At 44.6% G+C, this 21297-nt stretch overlaps 1 protein-coding gene across 5 annotated transcripts in view; it reads left to right on the forward strand.

Annotated features, from left to right (window-relative positions):
- SHANK1 (SH3 and multiple ankyrin repeat domains 1) overlaps positions 1-21297 on the forward strand; it is a 157904-nt gene that overhangs the window by 104024 nt on the left and 32583 nt on the right. The window lies entirely within an intron of this gene.

Raw genomic sequence — 21297 nt, forward strand, 5'->3', positions numbered from 1 at the left:
TCCACACAGCTGAATAAAGTCCCACATTGTCTGCTTTGAACTGGAATATATGTCAGCATGGACTCAGATAACTCCGTTCCAAGCAGATATTGAGGGATTGAAATTGTGGGTTATATGGCTGTGTGGAAGGGCCCATAATCATCCTTACTTGACAATAATTTTTTAACGTTGTGAAGCATTAAAAATCATGTGATCACATACTGTAGTCTAAATTCAGAGAGCTCATTTCCCTGTGTTCCACATTTAGCCAGGCCAGCATAAGCATGTAGCATGGTTTTTGTCGGAATCACAGACACCTTAAAGGGCCAGACTCAGAGTGAGTTCCAAAACAGAGTTTATTGAAACAAAGGAAAAAGACTCAGAGACACTTAACTCAATGCCTCTGGTCAAAACTCAAAGGTAAAACCAGTCCTGGTTCAAAAGATAAACAAAAGTATAATCCAGATTAGCCGGATAAAAGAACCGAATCAAACACAGTTCTCTGAAGTCACATAAAGAAAACACAGCATGCAACTGGTAAACAAAAGCAGAGAGGCCACAGGGAGAGAAGCGTATTCAAGCGAAGTCCAGGGTCATAGCAAGAGAAATCCGAAGAAGCAATGTTCCGAAGTCCACAGAAGCAGCATTGTAGTCAAGCCGGTCCAAAGTCAAGGAAGGGGGAAATCCACACTCACGAGAACCCAATCCGAGTCGAAAGCACACATGAACAGGAGCAGCAACCTGCAGATCCCAAACCCAATGCCGAACACCAAACAGGCAGCGACAAATCCATACAGTACCCAATGCACAATCATATACCAACACCTTGCCTTCTGCAAAGAGTCCCCATTTCTGAACCCATTTTATCTACACATCCTCATCAGAAGATGAACTGACCACCGCTCCATGATTATCCCTTACAGCTGCTCCCAACTCTTCACGTGAAGTCCTACGCCCATCCCTCCATCTTCTCCATCTCCTGTCAAGACTTAGACCCCCCCCCCCCCCCCCCCCAAGACTCAGTTGTATTCCCCAATTACCAATCTTCACTTCCAGGGAATCCCATAAATGTATCACTAGATGTTGGCTCCGCACAAATAGCTTGCACTTACTTTACCTTAGTCCAATCCACAGTGTCACCCCTGTTTTCCCCACTCTGTGACCCATCATTCCCAGAGAAACCCTCAAATGATTCCTCATCTGTAGGTGCCGTAATTATATCCCGGATCCTCTTCCTTTGTCGCTCCTCATCTGATTCCTTCTCCCAAGTAACCCTCTTTCTTCCTCTATTCCCATCCATTGTGTCTCCCTCCTCTCCTTCACACACCGACCCTTCATCCCCATAGTTTTGTGTATTCATGTGAATTTTGAGAACATGCCTCTTGCAATTATGGGGATTGTACTGTATTAGGATCTCAGGAACTTCAAAAGTCTCTGGCAATGGTCCTTTCCTTGCTATTTCTTTCCACCATTTTAATTTCCCACATAATGCCAGAGTTATGGCTCTCCAAGGCATTTTGAGAAATTTAAAATAGTGACTGCCAAATGCAGGGATGGGATAAGTATGCTCCATGGGCACACAAGCCTGAAACCAAATCCCAGTGGATGCCAAGGTCCCAATGTAGTTGTCTTGGCTTCTAGGGAGAGTTCAGGCTTGATTTGCTCCTTTTACTTGCTTTTTAGCAGTCCAATATATTGGCAGAACTCTTCTCCAGTGCATTTCAAATTAGTTTACTTTTTTCCTGTCCGTTTTCTCCACAATCCAACTTTCACAAGCATAAACAACTTCCGCATTCAGTGGTACATCTTCACACTTCAGATTCTTGTTGGTTCCTTTAAAGCTGCATTTCCAAGTTGTAGTTCTTGACTGCAGTTTTTATTCTGATTGATGATGATAATCCTTAACTTTCAATGTCTTCCTCATCCACTCAAGGACAAACATGCTTTTTAAATCTCAGAATAAGAAGAGCAAACAAAGATTTGAAATTGGTGATTGAGGAAACTTGTTATCATTATTTTAAAAAATCTGAACTGTGCCTTCTGAGGGTTATTGGGCCACAGTTATAAGCTTTAGTGTATGATGTGTAGTTTTTTGCAAATTGTCACTGAGACAGCATTTTCCTTTCTTTTGCTAAAATTAATCTTTTTTCTAAAATCCATCAATTCTGTCACCACAACAGATTATTGGTCCATCATGCCTGATGATGCTCACTTCTTTCAACTTCTCCTGCTCTAGAAAAGGACTCTAGAAAAGGGGGGGGGGGGGGGAAATGCCAAAGAATGATCCTTGCAGTTTCCATCTCCCTTTTACTCTAATGTTCATGTCATCTGTGTGAATCAGACAGGGGCGTAGCTTGGGGAGTAGAGGAAATTAAGCTACATGTTGTTGAAGGCTTTCATGGCTGGAATCACTGGGTTGCTGTGAGTTTTCCAGGCTGTACGGTCATGTTCCAGAAGCATTCTCTCCTGACGTTTCACCCATATCTATGGCAGGCATCCTCAGAGGTTGTGAGGACAATAAATAAAGAACAACACTAAAAAAACAGGAGAATTCCAGACAACAATCAATCAGGGTCAGCTAACACCTCCCAACAAAGGATCCCCCAGTCAGCATCCAGCCAAGCTTTGAAGCTACAAGGCCATTCAGTGCTAATCAAGGTGGCCAACTGCGACATTCACACTGGCCTCCAACAGTTCTTTCTCCCACCCTCAACATTCCAGATATATAAACCCCACTTGCTTAGTTTCCAACAGACCTCACAACCACTGAGGATGCCTGCCATAGATGTGGGTGAAACGTCAGGAGAGAATGCTTCTGGAACATGGCCATAGAATCTGGAAAACTCGCAGAAACTCAAATTAAGCTTTGCTCTCCATGTAAGAATTGTGCCCCTCAAAATGAAAATTTCTGGAATCCTCCAAAACTATAGCATTGCAAAGAGGGAGACTTTGAAAATATCTCACATTTAGAATTTGATGTGTTCATATTCTCATTTTAACATTGCTTCCCCTTGTCTTTGGAGGCCTAAATTGGATTTCTAAACGTTTCGCTGAAATTTTAAATAACAGCAATGCTAGATATATGAGCTGAAGAAAATTGTATATAAGGGGAGAGAATTCTTATTTGAGGGTGCAATCCTGTGTTTCTTTACATATTTTTTCAGTGATACCTGACAGTTTCATAGTAGCCCTTGATTTCCTACCCCCACTCCTTACCCTAGACCTACCTTTTCCTGTCACCTGCGATGCTGCCCTCCTTTCTGACCCATATGCCACAAGGAACACCTTGGGTGAGTTCAGGACATCCTCAAATTTCCTCCACTCTGCCCTTGGCCTCTGCCAATGATGCTCAATCCGAACACACCAGCTTTCAGAGTTCAGTATGGACTTCTATCCTCCACCGCTCTACCGCCACTGCTGCCGCCCTCCCCGCCGCCCTGGATCCTTTCATTTGGTTCTCCTTCCCCAGCGGACCTACTTATTCCACGCCTGTGTCTCTCTGGTGCTCTGATTCACACTGTGCTGCATTCAATGCTGCCGGCAAACGTCCTTGAGCCTAGCAAGAGGAGGCAGTGCATTTCAGGCCGAGCCAACACTGAATCTGGAAACGGGGCCTCCAGATCCAGAGCTGCTGTGGGGTCCGCACGCCCATGTACACGTGCACCTCCTCCTGCTTCTCACAACGGGGCTGGCACAGTTCCTGCTTAGGATTCTCCCAACCAAGTGGCTGGATAGGCTCAAAACCTCTCAGGGCAATGACCTTTGCCCCCAGGCAGAAAGTGAAGATGGGACATACTGGAGCACCGCCAGCCACGTGAACCGGTTGAGCAGCACCATGGGGTCAGATGGATCTGGGTGAGTGGGGCAAGTTTGAGACCCAGGGGGCAGAGGAGGGGGAGTGCTTTGGAAAGAGGTGGAGAGGGAGGAAGAGGAAACAGAAGGGGGTCATAATGCATCGCTTCTTTCTCCAGTGATGACCTCTTTAACTTTGGCTGTGTCCTAGCTAGAGTTGCTTCTGGGATAGTCCCTGCAGGGGAAGGGACACATCCTTGTGATGCGTAATCTTCAATTGAGAAAAATAAGTTATTGAGAAGTATAAGGTTGACAACTGGGCAAGTGTGACTGAAGAAAAAACATTGACTGATCTATTGTGGAATAATGATCCCATAGCACTTTGTCCTCCAAAGCACTTTACATTTTTAGGTCTGCTTGTATGTTTTCCACAAACACCCCATCACTTTTTTGCCCATGTTCCAGCATTACTTTCAATTTTAATTTTACATTTGGCCTTCCCATAGTTTTTAATCGTGTGGTCTTATTGTTAATGTTGCATTATTGTATTGTCCATGTGTTATTTTTAATTGCTTGTACTGTTGTATTTGGGCTCGGCCTCATGTAAGCCGCACCGAGTCCCTTGGGGAGATGGTAGTGGGATACAAATAAAGTATTATTATTATTATTATTATTATTATTATTATTATTGTTATTGTTGTTGTGGAAGGTTTTCATGGCTGGAATCACTGGGTTGTTGTAGGTTTTTTGGTCTGTACGGCCATGACCTCACAACCTCTGAGGATGCCTGCCACAGATGCAGGCGAATCGTCAGGAGAGAATGCTTCTAGAACATAGCCATATAGCCCAAAAAACCTACAACAACCAATTTACTGATCTGTTGTTTTGGAGAGCTTCTATTACTTGTTAGTGTTACTTGTGCATCAATACTTGGCCATAGTCATGTGAGGTTAAAGGTGAAGGTTAAGGTGTTAGTCAGGAATCACCTAGTTAACCTTAATTAGTTCACATTGACAGGGTCAGATGAACTACATCCCAGCGTATTGAAGCAGCTTGCTGACATACTTGCAGAATCACTTGCGATCTTTATTGAGAAATCTTAGAGAGCGGGTAAGGTGCAGAGGACTAAAGACAAGCAAATGTTGTCCTTTCCTTTTAAGTAAAGGTGAAGGTTTTCCCCTGACATTAAGCATAGTCGTGTCTGACTCTGGGGGGATGGTGCTCACCTCCATTTCTAAGTTGAAGAGCCGGTGTTGTCCGTAGACACCTCCAAGGTCATGTGGCCAGCATGACTGCATGGAGCGCCGTTACCTTCCCGCAGAAGCAGTACCTATTGATCTACTCACATTTGCATGTTTTTGAACTGCTAGGTTGGCAGAAGCTAGGGCTAACAGTAGGAGCTCATCCCACTCCCTGGATTTGAACCGCTGATCTTTTGGTCAGCAAGTTCAGTAGCTCAGTGCTTTAACCCACTGCACCACCGGGGGCTCCATCATGGAAGATTACTGAACACATTTGCATTTGTGTGAAAGAACGAATGAGAACTTAATGCATAGTTTGGGTGTTGTCCCATTTATCCAGCCAGGGGCAAAAAAGAGTTTAATATTGCAGTAGTTGCAGTGTTTAATTTACCATAGAAAGATTCTTACTTACTGGTGAATTTATGAGAGTAAACATGCACCTTGAATGTTCCAGAGGGAAAAGCAGCCTGTCTGTTTGTGTCAAAGGGAGAAAGAGAGCAGAATGTATGTAAGAAAAAGAACAATGCTGGGGCAGAGATTCATAAAGTAAAATGTGAAGGGGAAAGGTTATGCACACTCACTACATTGCTTCTGTATTCAAAATATACCTTCTTGAAGCTGCTTTTCTTTTGCATTTTTTCATTAGAAGCCTTGTAGGGCTTCATTGTCTAACATACGGCTGCTTTGTGTGCTCCTCTGCACTTAAATATAACTATAGCAGATTATGCAGACATTATTGACCTTCTAAAGGTGAACGCTTCATAGCTGTACATAATGGCGGTTAATATATAATGTTATAGTAGTGTTTCAAGTCCGACCAAGCAATGTCTTATTCTAGAACAGGTGTGGGCAACTTTTCTAACTTGGGGGCCAGATGGCAGGCCAGAGTAGGATGGGATGGCCGGGCCGGGAGGAAGGGGGTTCTCCTCAAGTCCCCTCCCTGCCCTTTCCTCCCCTTCCTCTTCTCTTTCGGAGGCAGAAAGTGAAGACGGGAAACGTTTGGATTCCAAAAGGTTGGCCTCCATCAGGATGAGATGGTGGATGGGAGAGAAAAAGTGTATCCATTAGACCCCGTATTGCCTACTTCTGATATAGAATTTTAGAATGAGAAGAGACCCCTATCCAGTCCAACCCCCTGCCATGCCAGAAGGCACAACCAAAGCACACTCAATTGACAGCCTCTGCGGAAAAGCCTCCAGAGAAGGAGACTCCACCACACTCTGAGGCAGCCTATGCCACTCTTCAACAGCTCTTACTCTTCCTAATCTTTTCAGTTGAATCTCTTTCCCTGCCATTTGAAACCTTTGCTCCTTTGTGCCCTGGTCTCTAGAGCAGCAGAAAGTCAGTCCCCCCCCCCCCTCTTCCTCCTAAAAGGGACCCCCATCAAAATCTTGAAACATGGTTCTCATGTTCCCTCTCTACCTTCTCTTCTCCCAGCTAAACACCCCCCAGGAGGAAAGGAAAAAAGACAAGAAGGGAAGAAGAGAAGGATGGATGGAAGAAAGGGTGGAAGGGAAAGGAGGGAGGGAGGAAAGAGAGAAGGAAGGAAAGACAAAAGGGAAGGGAAGGGAAGACGGATTGAGAAAGAGAGGGAGGGAGGAAAGAGAGGAAGGGGGGATGGGATGGTGTGTGTGAAAGAGGGGCTGAGAAAACAGCCCAAGGGGCCCCGGGCCTGGGTTTGCCTTTACCTGTTCTAGAACAACCTCTGCATATTTCTCCAAAAGAGGTTATAGGTCTACATAATTAGCTATACTGCAAGTACATAAGCAAATTTAAGAAAAAATGGACCAGAGGAATGGGGAAGGTGGCAAGAAGAGGTTTGTTCATTATAGGGGTTTAGGACCAGAACCCAGTGGTTCACCAGCTTTGCCTTAAATTCTAACTTTGTTTAGTAACTCATCTACTCTTTCAGTGTGCTTGTCAAGGGATCCTTGTATTCCGAAAGAGTGCATTCCTTTATACAAAGTAAGCTATTCCTTCTCTTCTTGTATTGTCCCATGTTCTGTGGAACCTGCAAAGCAACAACTGTGTATCACAGCTTGCAAGCAACAACTTTGTAAACCCTTGTGTCTACACCAAGCATAGGCAAACTTTGGCCCTCCAGGTGTTTTGAACTCCAACTCCCACAATTCCTAATAGCCTGGCCTACACAAATGCCTGGTCTACACCCATGCATGTTAACCATCTGTGGCTTTTTTTTTTTAATGCCAACTTTGGTAGAACTATCTCCATAGGGGAAGTACTTTCAAATAAGCAGAAATTATTTCAAGTGGTGGTTTACAAGCTTGCCTGCTTATCTGTATGAATGGTAACTGCAATAATAACATAACTGTGCATGGATAACAATAATACATGGTTATTGAGTATGAATACTCTTAACTGAACAAGATCTACATATTTCAAATATGGATGAGAAAAGAAAGGTTGTTCTATAGCTGGAAGAATATGACAAAGAAGACGAGAGGACTGTTGCAGTAATAAACCTTAACCTCACTAGCAAGTGTGATTTATAGCCTCATTAAAAATAGTGCAATTTTCTCCTAAGTCAGTTGCCACAACAGAACTGTAGCTCAGAGCCACAACCCTAGAAGTCATTTATTTGAAAGTAAATATCACTCTCTGAAGCTGTATTGACTTGTAACGCAAAACATTAGGAGTGCTGTGCTCTCTTTACTTGGGAACAAACCCCATGGCAGGCTCATAATTCCTAAACATATTAAGCCATTATTTTTGCACTAAGCACATGCTTATTTGGGGTAGGATGCATCAGTGCAAGTGTTCCCAGGTTAGTGACAAGCAGCTGCCAAACCTACAGAAAACCAAAAGATCCTTTTTCTTCTTTGGATTGTTCTAGCTCACACATGAGCAAGCTTTGGCCCTCCAAATGTTTTGGAGTTCAACTCCCACAATTCCTAACAGCCTCAGGCCCCCTTCCACTTAAGTGGCTGAGGGGGGAAAGGGAAGGGCCTGAGACTGTTTGGAATTGTTGGGAGTTGAAGTCCAAAACACCCGGAGGGCCGAAGATTGCTCATGTCTGCTCTAGCTCCACAGCTTGGAAAGAGATTCTTGGACCACGCCTCCCGGAATCCTAGGGAATTTTGGGAACTATAATCCAAATGATTACATGTTCAATGCTCCATCTTATCACAACAATGCATAGCTACTCCTGTTGCCATTGTTAGGATAAGGTAGCATTTATTAAGCCCCAACTATTATTTTTAGTTATGTTTCAGTGCTTTCAAGCAGAGGGGTGGATGGAGAACTCATGTCCCCTCTGGCTGCTACTGCCTCCCATTTTCGTTGGTCTCGGTTTGGTCAGGAATGATAGGAAGCTCTCTGCCATTAGGCTCAGGACATCTGTCACCTGATTCTAAAGACAATTTGATTTTCTCAGCTGTCTTCTTCTAGAGTGAGTACTACATGACCCCATTTGAAAAAGAAATCCCCACACATGGAATGAAGAAACCTACTCCCACATATCCCTGAGTGCCACAGACAAGAAGTCTTGGGTGGGAAGCTGTAGAATAGGACAGGGAGATACATAGGTCTCTTTTGCAGACTGTGTTCGTTGTTATGTACCTTCAAGTTGTTTCCAACTTACGGCAAACCTAAGATGACCTTATTATGGAGTTTCCTTGGCAAGACTGGTCTATGTGTGTAAGGGGTGGTGGTGGTTGTGCATCCATTTGAAGCTGAAAGAGTGTGAATTACCTAAGGTCACCCAATGGGTTTCCATGGCCAATAAGGGGATTTGAACCCTGTTCCTTAGAGTCCGAGTCTGACACACAAACCACAAACCACTACATCATGCTCACTCTCCTTCAATGGAGAAATGGGTATATCATAACTGTTGTGAGTTTAGCTTTTCCAGATGTGATTATGGATCGTTCTCCCTCCTGAGTCCTCCAGATCCACTCTGAGGAAGGAAGACTCCATAGAGTTGCATGGAGGACAGAAATATTTCTAGAGGGAACCTGTCTCTAGCCCAATTGTTCTCAACATGTGGGACACAGCCCAGCAGTGGGCCGTGAGAATGAAAATCTGGTCCACAAACCTCCTTCCTCTTTATTTTATTTTTGTTGTTGTTGTTTATTTGTTCAGTCACTTCCGACTCTTTGTGACCTCATGGACCAGCCCACGGCAGAGCTCCCTGTCGGCCATCACCACTCCCAGCTCCTTCAGAGTCAAGCCAGTCACTTCAGGGATACCATCCATCCATCTTGCCCTTCGTTGGCCCCTTCATTTTCCCCAGCATCATTGTCTTCTCTAAGCTTTCCTGTCTTCTCATTATGTGGCCAAAGTACTTCATCTTTGTCTCTAATATCCTCCTCTCCAATAAGTAGTCAGGGTTTATTTCCTGAAGAATGGACTGGTTGGATCTTCTCGTCGTCCAAGGCACTCTCAGAATTTTCCTCCAACACCACAGTTCAAAAGCATCTCTCTTCCTTCGCTCACTCTTCCTTATGGTCCAGCTCTCACATCCATTGGTTACTACTGGGAATACTATTGCTTTAACTATGTGGACCTTTGTTGCCAGTGCAATGTCTCTACTCTTCACTCTTTTATCGAGACTGGTCATTGCTCTCCTCCCAAGAAGTAAACATCTTCTGATTTCCTGGTTGCAGTCTGCATCTGCAGTAATCTTTGCACCTAGAAATACAAAGTCTGTCATGGCCTCCACGTTTTCCCCCTCTATTTGCCAGTTATCAATCAGTTTGGTTTTTTAATGTTTAACTGCACTTTCTTCTTTCACCTTAGTTAGAAGGCTCCTCAGCTCCTCCTCGCTTTCGACCATCAAAGTGGTATCATCTGCGTATCTAAGGTAGTTAATGCTTCTTCCAGCAATTTTAACCCATCCTTACATTCATCAAGCCCGCACATCACATGATGTGTTCTGCATACAAGTTGAATAGGCCGGGTGAGAGTATACAACCCTGCCGTACGCCTTTCCCAATCTTGAACCAGTCTGTTGTTCCATAGTCAGTTCTTACTGTTGCTACTTGGTCCTTATACAGATTCCTCAGGAGAGAGACAAGGTGTTTTGTTTTGCCTTTTCTAACCGCAGCTTGTACATCTGGCAACTCTATCTCCATGTATTGCTGGAGTTTTCCTTGCAGGATCTTGAGCATTACCTTACTGGCATGTGAAATAAGTGCCACTATACGAAAGTTTGAGCATTCTTTAGCATTTCCCTCTTTTGGTATGGGGATATAAGTTTATTTTTTCCAGTTTGATGGCCATTCTTGTGTTTTCCATATTTGCTGGCATATGGCATGCATCACATTGACGCATCATATTTCAAGATTTTAAGCAGTTCGGCTGGGATCCCGTCGTCTCCTGCTTCCTTGTTGTTAGCAATGCTTCTTAAGGCCCATTCAACCTCACTCCTCAGGATGTTTGTTTCTAATTCACTCACCACACCACCAAAACTATCCTTGATATTATTATCCTTTCTATACAGATCTTCTGTATAGTCTCGCCACCTTCTCTTGATCTCTTCAGCTTCTGTTAGGTCCTTGCCATCTTGGTTTTTTTCATACCAATTTTTGCCTGAAATTTACCTCTGGTGTTCCTAATTTTCTGGAAGAGGTCTCTTGTCCTTCCTATTCTGTTGTCTTCTTCCACTTCCATGAGTTGCTTGTTTAAAAATAGTTCCTTATCTCTTCTGGCTAACCTCTGGAATTGTGCATTTAATTGGGCATATCTCCCCTATCACTGTTTCCTTTCGCTTTCCTTCTTTCTTGGGCTACTTCCACTGTCTCAGCACACATTTTGCCTTCTTGGTTTTCTTTTTCTTTGGGACATACTTCGTTGCCGCCTCCTGTTGCATCCTTTCTGGGCTCCCCTCAATTACACTTCTTCTATTCCTACCTCATCCAGGGTTTTATCATTTTACTTCCTCCTTTTGGCCTGACCATTCTGTTCGATGTTATATTGTGTTGATTTGCTTTATTTATTTTATTTTGCTACTGTATGTATTTTATTCTCATGTAAATTTGTTGTCTGCATTCTGTATTTTATGTTATTGTATTGTATCATTGGGTTTGGTCTCATGTTAAGCACCCCGAGTCCCCTTCGGGGAGATGGTGGCGGAGTATAAATAAAGATTATTATTATTATTATTATTATTATTATTATTATTATCTTACTGACATAAAAAGAAAGGGCGTATGTCACAGTAAATTAGATATATATGCTGGATTGTTATTATTATTATTATTATTATTATGTTGGGGAGGGGTCCCTGGTCAAAGTGAGCCCTGGTCAAGTGGGCCCTGGTCAAAATAAGGTTGGGAACCATTCCTCTAGCCTTTGGAGGTCCTCCGGAAATTGAATATAGGAAATTGAATGACCTGACAATAGAATTGGACAGTGCTTGAGAATAATGAAACGCTGATGATGTTGCTTTTATTGCTTTTGTGATGTCTTACACTGTTTAATGTTTTTTTTATCTATTATGTTTTATGTATACTGATTTGTTGGAAACTGCCTTGAGTTGCCAATTGGCTGAGAAGGGCAGTATACAAATACAGTAAATAAATAATAAATAAATAAATTAGCAACTAGCTTTGGGACCCGGCTGTGCCCGGGTTATTTGAGAAAGGCATTATATGCCAAGGTTGGTCTTTATCAGTTATTTATGTGACTCTCAGTGGTGAAGATACTGAGAGTCCCATTGTCCGTGGTCCATCCTCCTCCAAACCGCAGTAGGATGTAGAGTGGGTCATGGGGGCTCTGTGTGCCAAGTTTGGTCTTTATCGGTCTTTGTTGGGGGCCGCAGAGGTCTGTGGGAACCGAAGGGTTTGAAAGAATTGTACAGGAGGCACAGAAAATTGTTGACGAATTGTTCTCTAATAATCTCCAGGTCTTTCAAGTGGTTGACTGGTAACCAGAATCCCACTAAAGGACTTCTTTTTGTCTGTGTCAGGAGCAACTTGAGAAACTACAAGTCGCTTCTGGTGTGAGAGAATTGGCCATCTGCAAGGATGTTGCCCAGGGGACGCCTGGATGTTTGATGTTTTACCATCCTTGTGATGCAGCTGGCTGGGAGTCACTACTGACCGAAAGGTCATGAGTTTGAAGCCAGAACGGGTTGGAGTGAGCTTCTGACTATTGTGTAGCTTGCTGTTGACCTTTGCAGTCTGAAAGACAGTAGCATCTGTCAAGTAGGAAATTTAGGTACCACTTATGTGGGGAGGCTAATTTAACTAATTTATGATGCCATAAAATCTCCAGCAAGCAAGCGAAAGAATGAGGAAGTACTCTATCAGTGTCACAAATGGACAGTGAAGTGATAGCTCCCCTGGTGGCCAGAATACCCTCATAAAAGCTGGAAAAGTTAAATAGCCTCTGTGTGTTTGTCTATATATGTTGTGTGTCTATGGCATTGAATGTTTCCATGTATATGTACATTGTAATCCACCCTGAGTCCTCAGCGGGGTGAGAAGGGCGGAATATAAATACTGTAAATAATAAAATAATAATACTACAAATCTGGCCATAAGGTTTTAAATTCTCTGTGTTATTGTGTATATGTGAGTGATATTAATTGTACTGTCTTATTTGCTTGCTGTTTTGTTTTTACTGATGTGTTGTTGGGCTTGGCCTCATGCAAGCCACCCCGAGTCCCCTTGGGGAGATGGTGGCGGAGTATAAATAAAGTTTTATTACCATTATTATATTATTATAAATCCCATCATCCTTTGTCCATGCTCCCCCAAACCTAACCAGGACGTAAAGGGGGTCATGGGGATTATGTATGCCAAGTTTGGTCCAGGTCCATCACCCATGGAGGTTGCAGTGGCCTGTGAAAGTGGGAGCCAGTCTGAAAGCTGCCACATACCCACATACATACATACACTTGACTTATATTATATAGAGATCAGTGGTTCTCAACCTGTGGGTCCCCAGATGTTTTGGCCTTCATCTCCCAGAAACCCTAACAGCTGGCAAACTGGCTGGGATTTCTGGGAGTTGTAGGCCAAAGCACTTGGGGACCCACAGGGTGAGAACCACTGATATAGATAGAAGATGTTGCTGTTCATTCATTCAGTTGTCTCCGACTCTTTGTGACCTCATGGACCAGCCCACGTCAGAGCTCCCTGTCGGCCATCACCACCCGCAGCTCCTTCAAGGTCAGTCCAGTCACTTCAAGGATGCCATCCATCCTTCTTGCACTTGGTCGGCCCCTCTTCCTTTTACCTTCCACTTTCCCCAGCATAATTGTCTTTTCTAGGCTTTGCTGTCTCCTCATGATATGGCCGGAGTACTTCAGCTTTGTCTCTAGTATCCTTCCCTCCAGTGAACAGTCGGACTTTATTTCCTGGAGGATGGACTGGTTGGATCTTCTCGCAGTCCAAGGCACTCTCAGAACCTTCCTCCAACACCACAGCTCAAAAGCATGTATCTTCCTTCGCTCAGCCTTCCCTAAGGTCCAGCTCTCACATCCGTAGGTTACTACAGGGAATACCATGGCTTTGACTAGGCGGATCTTTGTTGCCAGTCTGATGTCTCTACTCTTTACTATTTTATCGAGACTGAACATTGCTCTCCTCCCAAGAAGTAAGCGTCTTCTGATTTCCTGGCCACAGTCTGCATCTACAGTAATCTTTGCACCTAGAAGTACAAAGTCTGTCACGGCCTCCACATTTTCTCCCTCTGTTTTCCAGTTGTCAGTCATTCTTGTTGCCATAATCTTGGTTTTTTTTATGTTTAGCTGCAACCCGGCTTTTGCGCTTTCTTCTTTCACCTTGATTAGAAGGCTCCTCAGCTCCTCCTTGCTTTCGGCCACCAGAGTGGTGTCATCTGCATATCTGAGGTTGTTGATGTTTTTCACCCCAGCCTTGCATTCTTCAAGCCCCGCACATCGCATGATGTGTTCTGCATACAAGTTAAAAAGGTTGGGTGAGAGTATGCAGCCTTGCCAAATGCCTTTCCCAATCTTGAACCAGTCTGTTGTTCCCTGGTCAGTTCTTACTGTTGCAACTTAGTCCTTGTACAGATTCGTCAGGAGAGAGACAAGGTGGCTTGGTATCAGGCCTGTAGTGAGGGGGTGGTTTTAGGGGTTCAACACCCCCCCCCCCCAAATGTTCGAAATGTTTCAGATTTTTTTTTAAAAAAACTGGTTTACTCATGAATTTTAACTGGTTAACCAAATCCCCATGCTAAGTCTATGAGATGCAAAAACTTAAGAGTCCCTCCAGAACTGTAAGCACTATGTCAAGCAAATATTGGTAATTTATTCACATTGTCATTACTTGCAGCAATAGCTGATGTAGTGAAGCAACCAAGTTGGGGGTGTGTGTGTTGAATGCTCTCATTAAGGAGGCCAGACTTGGTGGAGGTGGTTGACAGGGGTGGAGCTGCAGGCTATTGAAGGTTGCTCTGCCCCCTGCTGTGCTCTTGGCTTCAGCGTGAAACCACTTCACGCTGGAGGCAGGTTTCAACCCCACCCCCCCCCCACCCCAAATTTTCAACCCTCCCCAAAATTTTCACACACCCCCCCCCCCCCCGCCCGAAATTGTCAACCCTCCCCGAATTTTTTTTCTGGCTACGGCCCTGCTTGGTATGGCCATCCCACCAAGAACTTGCCACAATTAGAAGATAGAAGATATCGATTGTCAAGCAACCAGAAACTACATTAACTGAGTGCCTGCTGTAATGTCATCCATCAATGCAGTCAAAGTGAAGCCTGGAACTTAACGCGCCATGGATATGTGGAAGGGAGAGAGCTGCGTGCCTTCCTTCCGCGCCGGGCACTCTGCACATGCTCAGAGGCGCCTCGAGGACTGAGCCTGCTGGGCCTGCTTGCCTTGCCTGCCTGCCTGGGGCTTCCTGCAGTGCCTGGGTGCCGGGTGCTGGTGCTGCTGCTGCTGCTGCGCGGAAGGGGTTAAGCCAGGCAGGCATTCAGCGTGCCGGCTGCTCGGCGTGCGCTCTCCCGCTCGCTCCGGCGGCGGTGGCGGCGGCGTTGTCGGACTCGGCTCCGGCTGCCCATGAACCAGGCCGGCCGGCGGGCCTTCCTTGCCCGGGATCTCGGCCTTGCCACGATGTGAGTGAGGATGGCGCAGCCTTCCCGCCGCCGCCGCTCCTGCTCCTGCCGCCGTTGCCATCATCCCACCCCGGCGCGCCCCTAGAATGTGGCTGGGCCCCACGGAGGCGGCGGGAGCGGCGGGGGGAGCAGCAGCAGCGGAAGAGCCATGGCCCGCTATGAGAGCAGGAGTCCGCAGCACCACCACAACCACCAGCAGCAGCAGCAGCCGGCCCTCTCGTCCAGCTGGCCGGCCTTGGGGCCAAGGCGCCGGAGCGTCTGGTACATCTACAGGTACGGGCGGCAGGAGGCAAAAGGAAGAGCACATACACACACATGTATAGATCATATATAGTGGGGCCCAGCAGCACTAGCTCTGTCTCACTCCCCCCTCCCATGATTAATCCCTACCCCATTCATGCTTCTGCCCCATTCATCCTATGTGGGCTTTTTTTTTTTTTTTTTTGCCTCGCGCCCGTCCTCCGCAGCCCATTCACGCCCGCGCGCCCGCCATTCATGCAGCCATTCAGCCGCCCCTCCACTGCTCCATGTATATAGAGATAGGTATAGATATACGGCCATTGAGCCCGCGTGCGCCCTCCTGGATAGATGGATAGATAGATAGAGATAGGGATGGATGTGGAAGGAGAAAGAGAGAGAAGGGGAGAATTGAGAGAAACGATGATGCTGGGTGGGTTGGCTTTGCAAAGCGCTTGCCAAACAAGACTGGCTCTCGGGAGCGCGCGCGCGTGCGCCCGTCCGCGTCCGCGTGCGCGCCGGCGGCGGCGCAGCAGCCAGGGAAGGAACATGCCTCATCTGGAAAGGTGTGTGTCTATCTATCCATCTATCTATATGTGTCTTCCTGAGAGATTGTGCGTCAGTGAAGGCTCTCTCTCTTTCTCTGTGTGTCTGCATCCTGGTTGGTGTGTGTATGTGTGTCTCTCTTTCAGGCATCTGTTCTATGCTAAGGAAGGGCAAGAGTGCTGGTGGGATGGTTTGCACAGGGATGTGTGCATGCTAATAAGCGGCTCCCCAATGGGGTGTGGTGGTGGTGGTCAAAAGGATGGCCTTTCTGGGTCTGCTTTGCTAAGGAAGGGCAAGAGTGCTCCTGGGATGGTTTGCACAGGGATGTGTGCATGTTAATTAGCGGCTCCCCCATTGGGGTGTGGTGGTGGTGGTCAAAGGGATGGCCTTTCTGGGTCTGCATGTTGGGACCGGCCAGGGCCGGAGGGAAGCGTGTGCCTGCCTGAATGCCTGCTGTGGGTGTGAAGCTGGGCTTGGGCATGCACAGGCGCCATCCACTGCAGACAGCCTCACTATTGATTAATGATCCTGCCTGCGCGGTAATGTACTCTGAGATTACTATGGATGGTCAGGCATTCTAGGAAGGCAAAGCGCCGTCTATGTTGTGTGTTGTCGAAGGCTTTCATGGCCGGAATCACTGGGTTGTTGTAGGTTTTTTTGGCTTTATGGCCATGTTCTAAAGGCATTCTCTCCTGACGTTTCGCCTGCATCTATGGCAAGCATCCTCAGAGGTAGTGAGGTTGTGTGTGTTTATGGGGAGGGTGTCCTTAGTCTCGCTGGACAGGATGCCAATCTGTCCATAGGTAAATTGAAGAACATGGCTGATAGGTAGCTGGACCTCTGAACCTGAGGCCGGTCAGCTTTGGACCACATGATGATGAGGACTAAAAGCCATTGAGTGTGCAATATACACACATTCCTGGCAAGCGTTTTTGTGCCTGCATGCTTGTGTTCAGTTTCACATATCTCTTCGGCTTGTGCCTGTTCTGTGCAACTGAGTATGTACAGGCTGCACCAGAAGTCACAAAAGGATCCTGCATATACTGTATATGATGCTATGGTGTTGGATGACATTTACGAGATTGGATTTTTCACATGTAATGTAAATTTGTGTCCTCTATATACTGTATATCCAGCATGGGCAAACTTTGGCCTTCCAGGTGTTTCGGACTCCAACTCCCACAATTCCTAACAGCCGGTAGGCTGTTAGGAATTGTGGGAGTTGGAGTCCGAAACACCTGGAGGGCTGAAGTTTGCCCATACCTGCTGTATATAATTCTATGGTATTGTAAATTAAAAACAAAAATGGAAATCAATATTATATATTGAAACCCCTTTGTGACCTTTGGCCCACCTTGCACTTAGCTGGGATGGTAGGCTGTTAGGAATTGTGGGAGTTGGAGTCCAAAACACCTTGAGATTTGCCCATGCCTGCTGTATATGATGCTATGGTATATGATGATATGGTATTGTAATATTCCATATATAAACATGGTAATCATTATCATATATGGAAACTCCTTTGTGACCTTTGACCCATCCTGGACATTTGAAACATGTACTCTGTTGGCACATATATGTAGTTATTGTTGTGCCTATCTAGTGTTTGCAAACAGTTGTCACACAAGGCTTTGAGTCGCCTGCAGGCTGAGAAGGGTGATATATAAATATAGTATATAAATAAATAAAAGTTATGCATGTGTTTAGTATGTTTTAAATATGATAAACCATCTTCCCCTCCCCACTTACATGAGGCTTCAATATTCATGCAAAGCAGGCATGGGCAAACTTCGGCCCTCCAGGTGTTTTGGACTGCAACTCCCACAATTCCTAATAGCCTACCACCCCAGCTAAATGTAGGCTGCTAGAAATTGTGGGAGTTGAAATCGAAAACACCTGGAGGGTCAAAGTTTGCCCATGTGTGATGTAAAGGTATGTGTCACTGCATATGAGATATATTCATCCAGATGCAAATGTACATACTCAAATGCATAGACATAATATGACTTCTAGTATATTTGGTGCTGTGAATGAGTCTATATTGACTTGTGAACATTTCAGCGTGCCAGACATGCTGTTGTGCACACCCACATTTGAGGTACGTGCAGGTTTTTCCTGTCAGAGCATTAGCCTACCCCTGCATATATTGTATTCAGCAGAATAAGGCAGTCACTTTCCTTTTTTAATTAGAAGATTGAGATCCAAATCCCTTTACTCTTATACTGCAGTGGTGAAAACTGCAGTTCTATGAAGCTGGTTGAGTTGTGTCATGGTTTAGGTTAGGAATCCAGGCTAGATGTTTCCAAGGCCTTGCTTAACCATGGGCTTTTGTAGAGAACTTGCGAATGGCTTTGTGAGAAAGAGAGTCTTAGGCATTCAGTTACAGTTTTCAGCGTGCCCCAAATGCAAGTGAAAGATAGAGGTTATTTCTGAAACAGCTCTACTGGCTTCTTTGTGAGGCTGTATCCGTGGCCATTTCCCATCATGATCTTGTCTTGATTTTTTTTCATGTCAGAAGTGACTTGAGAAACTGCAAGTTGCTTCTGGTGTGAGAGAATTGGCCATCTGCAAGGATGTTGCTCAGGGAATGTCCAGATGTTTGATGTTTTACCATCCTGTGAGAGGCTTCTGTCATGTCACTGCAAGGGAAGCTAGAGCTCGACAGACAGGAGCTTACCCCGCTCCCTGGATTCGAACTGCCACCTTTTCAGTCAGCACAAGGATTTAACCCATTGCACCACCGGTGCTCCATATCTTGTCTTGATGATCATCTTTAAGATCAGGTTTGGATGGGAAAACACGTGGTTAGCCTCTGAATGCTTTAGCTGTCTATTATTCCAGCTAACATGTCAAGAATTGGGGCAATAAGCGTTGTAGTGCATCGACATCTTGAGGAGTATTTTTTTTTATATTTTTCATATTTTTTATATTGTGTTATATATCTGGTTGTCTTATATTGTTTTATGATGCTGTTATTGAATTTTAATGTGCTATTTTAATTATGTTGTTGGGCTTGTCGCCATGTAAGCCGCTCCGAGTCCCTTCAAGGAGGTGGAGGTGGGGTTCAAAAATAAAGTTGTTGTTTTTGTTGTTATTATTATTATTTGAAACACAATAAGATGAGTCCACAGCAGACAAGATCACTCTGCTGGCTGTTGTATTGGATCACACGTCGGACACTTCCCAAGTGTCTAGGACTGTGTGATGTACCAACGAATAATGCATGCAGATCCCAGTAAGGTGGCCTTCTGCAGCTGGCAGATGGTAATTTTGTCAGTGCCAAATGTGTTTTTAAGTGCAGGCCAAGGTCTTTAGGCACTGCACCCAGTGTACCAGCATTGGACATGATTTTACCTTGGTGAATTGGCTTATATGTATTTTATTCTATATTTATTTTACTCTATTGTTGTTGTATGATGTTTTAGACTGTATTGTTGGCATCGAATCCTTGCTGTTAGCCGGTCTGAGTCCCTCTACAGAGAAGATCGGGATACAAAAGTTTTAAATAAATAATAATAAATATAATAAATACCGATCACCACTGGGACCACCTTTACTGGCTTGTGCCAGAGTCTTTGCAGTTCGATCTTTAAATCCTATTATTATTATTTCCCCTATGTCTGCTAAAAGATAGGAGCATGGTGCAAGGATTTCCCCATTCTTTGCACCATGCTCCCATCTTTTAGCAGATATGGGGAAAATAATAATAATTTATTGTTACTGGTTGGTTACATGAAGATCACCAGAACATCCCAGGCTACTTCTAACCTGAAACTATTGCAAATTGTGGTTGCCTTCTCTTGATGGAAGCATAAAAGGTCAGACTTGAACAGGATAAGGACGCATTATGTCTCAATTCATTGTCAAAGGCTTTAATGACTGGAATTACTGGGTCGCTGTGAGATTTCTGGGCTTTATGACCATGTTCTAGAAGCATTCTCTCCTGATGTTTGACCCACATCTATGGCAGGCATCCTCAGAGGTTGTGAGATTTGATGGAAGCTAGGCAAGTGGGCTTTATATATCTGTGGAATGTCCAAGGTGGGAGAAAAAACCCTTGTCTGTTTGAGATAAGTGTAAATGTTGCAATTGAGTGCCTTGATTAGAATTGAATAGCCTTTCAGCTTCACAGCTTGACTGCCTACTGTCTGGGGGAATACTTCGTTGCGATGTGTTAGCTGGCCCTGATTATTTCTTGTCTGGAATTCCCTTTGGGGTTTGTTTTTTTTTTAGTGTTGTTCTCTATTTACTGTCTGATTTTAGAGTTTTTAAAATATTGGTAGCCATATTTTGTTCATTTTCATGCTTTCCTCCTTTCTGTTGAAATGGTCCACATGCTTGTGGATTTCAGTGGCTTCCCTGTATAGTCTGACATGGTGGTTGTCAGAATGGTCCAGCATTCTGTGTTCTCAAATAATATGCTGTGTTCAAGTTGGTTCATCAGGTGCTCTGCTATGGCTGACTTCTCTAGTTGAAGTAATCTCCAGTGATTTCATGTTCCTTGATTCGTGTTTGGACAATGCTGCGTTTGGTGGTCCCTGTGTAGACTTGTCCACAACTGCATAGTACACGGTAGACTCCTGCAGAGGTGAGAGGATCCCTCTTGTCCTTTGCTGAACATAGCATTTGTTGGATTTTCTTTTTCTAATGTTATGAATCGTCTGTAAATAGCCTGTAGATATCTTTCAGTTGTCACCAACTACTCAAAGCCTTCTTAACCTAAGTAGTTCTGTGGATTATGTGATGGAGGCAGACAGACTGGGATTGTAGTATGCTTTCAATTTTGAAATATTTGGGGTGTTCGGCATCACAATGTATTCAATGAGAAGTGAATTGGTGTGTGTGTGCTTTTGAGGAATTCTGTGGGTATGCAATTGGCCAGAAGTGCTTAGTTGAGAGCACTGTGAACTATCTATATATAATGCAGTATATATATTCCTTTGTAACAGTTATTCATGTGTGCTCTGTGTCTTGGGAAATCACCCTTTGTTAACCACAAGAGTTACTGCTTGTAAAGGGCATTATCGCACATCTATGTGCTTTCTGTTTGGGCTGTATGTGTTTTTTCACTGTTCAAAGACACGGCACTCACATTCATATGGGCATATACGTTGGGAGTCCTTTGATTGGGTATTATTGGGTTGGATGGCCTTTTGTGGTTTCGTCCAACTCTATGGCTCTACTACTCTGGGGACACAATTTCTTGAGTTGCTCAGACTTGAATCTGCTATCATTTCTTCTGCCATTGCCTTTGAGGAGTAGGGTTATTTGAGGTTAGAAATCTTGATCTTGTGGGGTTGGCAGGTGTCCCTTATTATAAGGAGTGCCTCCTAATGAGGGTTGGAAAGCTTTTCCTGTTATATTGTCTGAATGAAAGGCTAAAAAAACCCTATAATTTGATATGTGGGCACTTCATAAAGACAGAAATATATGCATTCTGTCATTTATGAATGC

The sequence above is a fragment of the Anolis sagrei genome, chromosome 6 (genome assembly GCF_037176765.1).
Source record: "Anolis sagrei isolate rAnoSag1 chromosome 6, rAnoSag1.mat, whole genome shotgun sequence".
Classification (NCBI taxonomy): Eukaryota; Metazoa; Chordata; class Lepidosauria; order Squamata; family Dactyloidae; genus Anolis; species Anolis sagrei.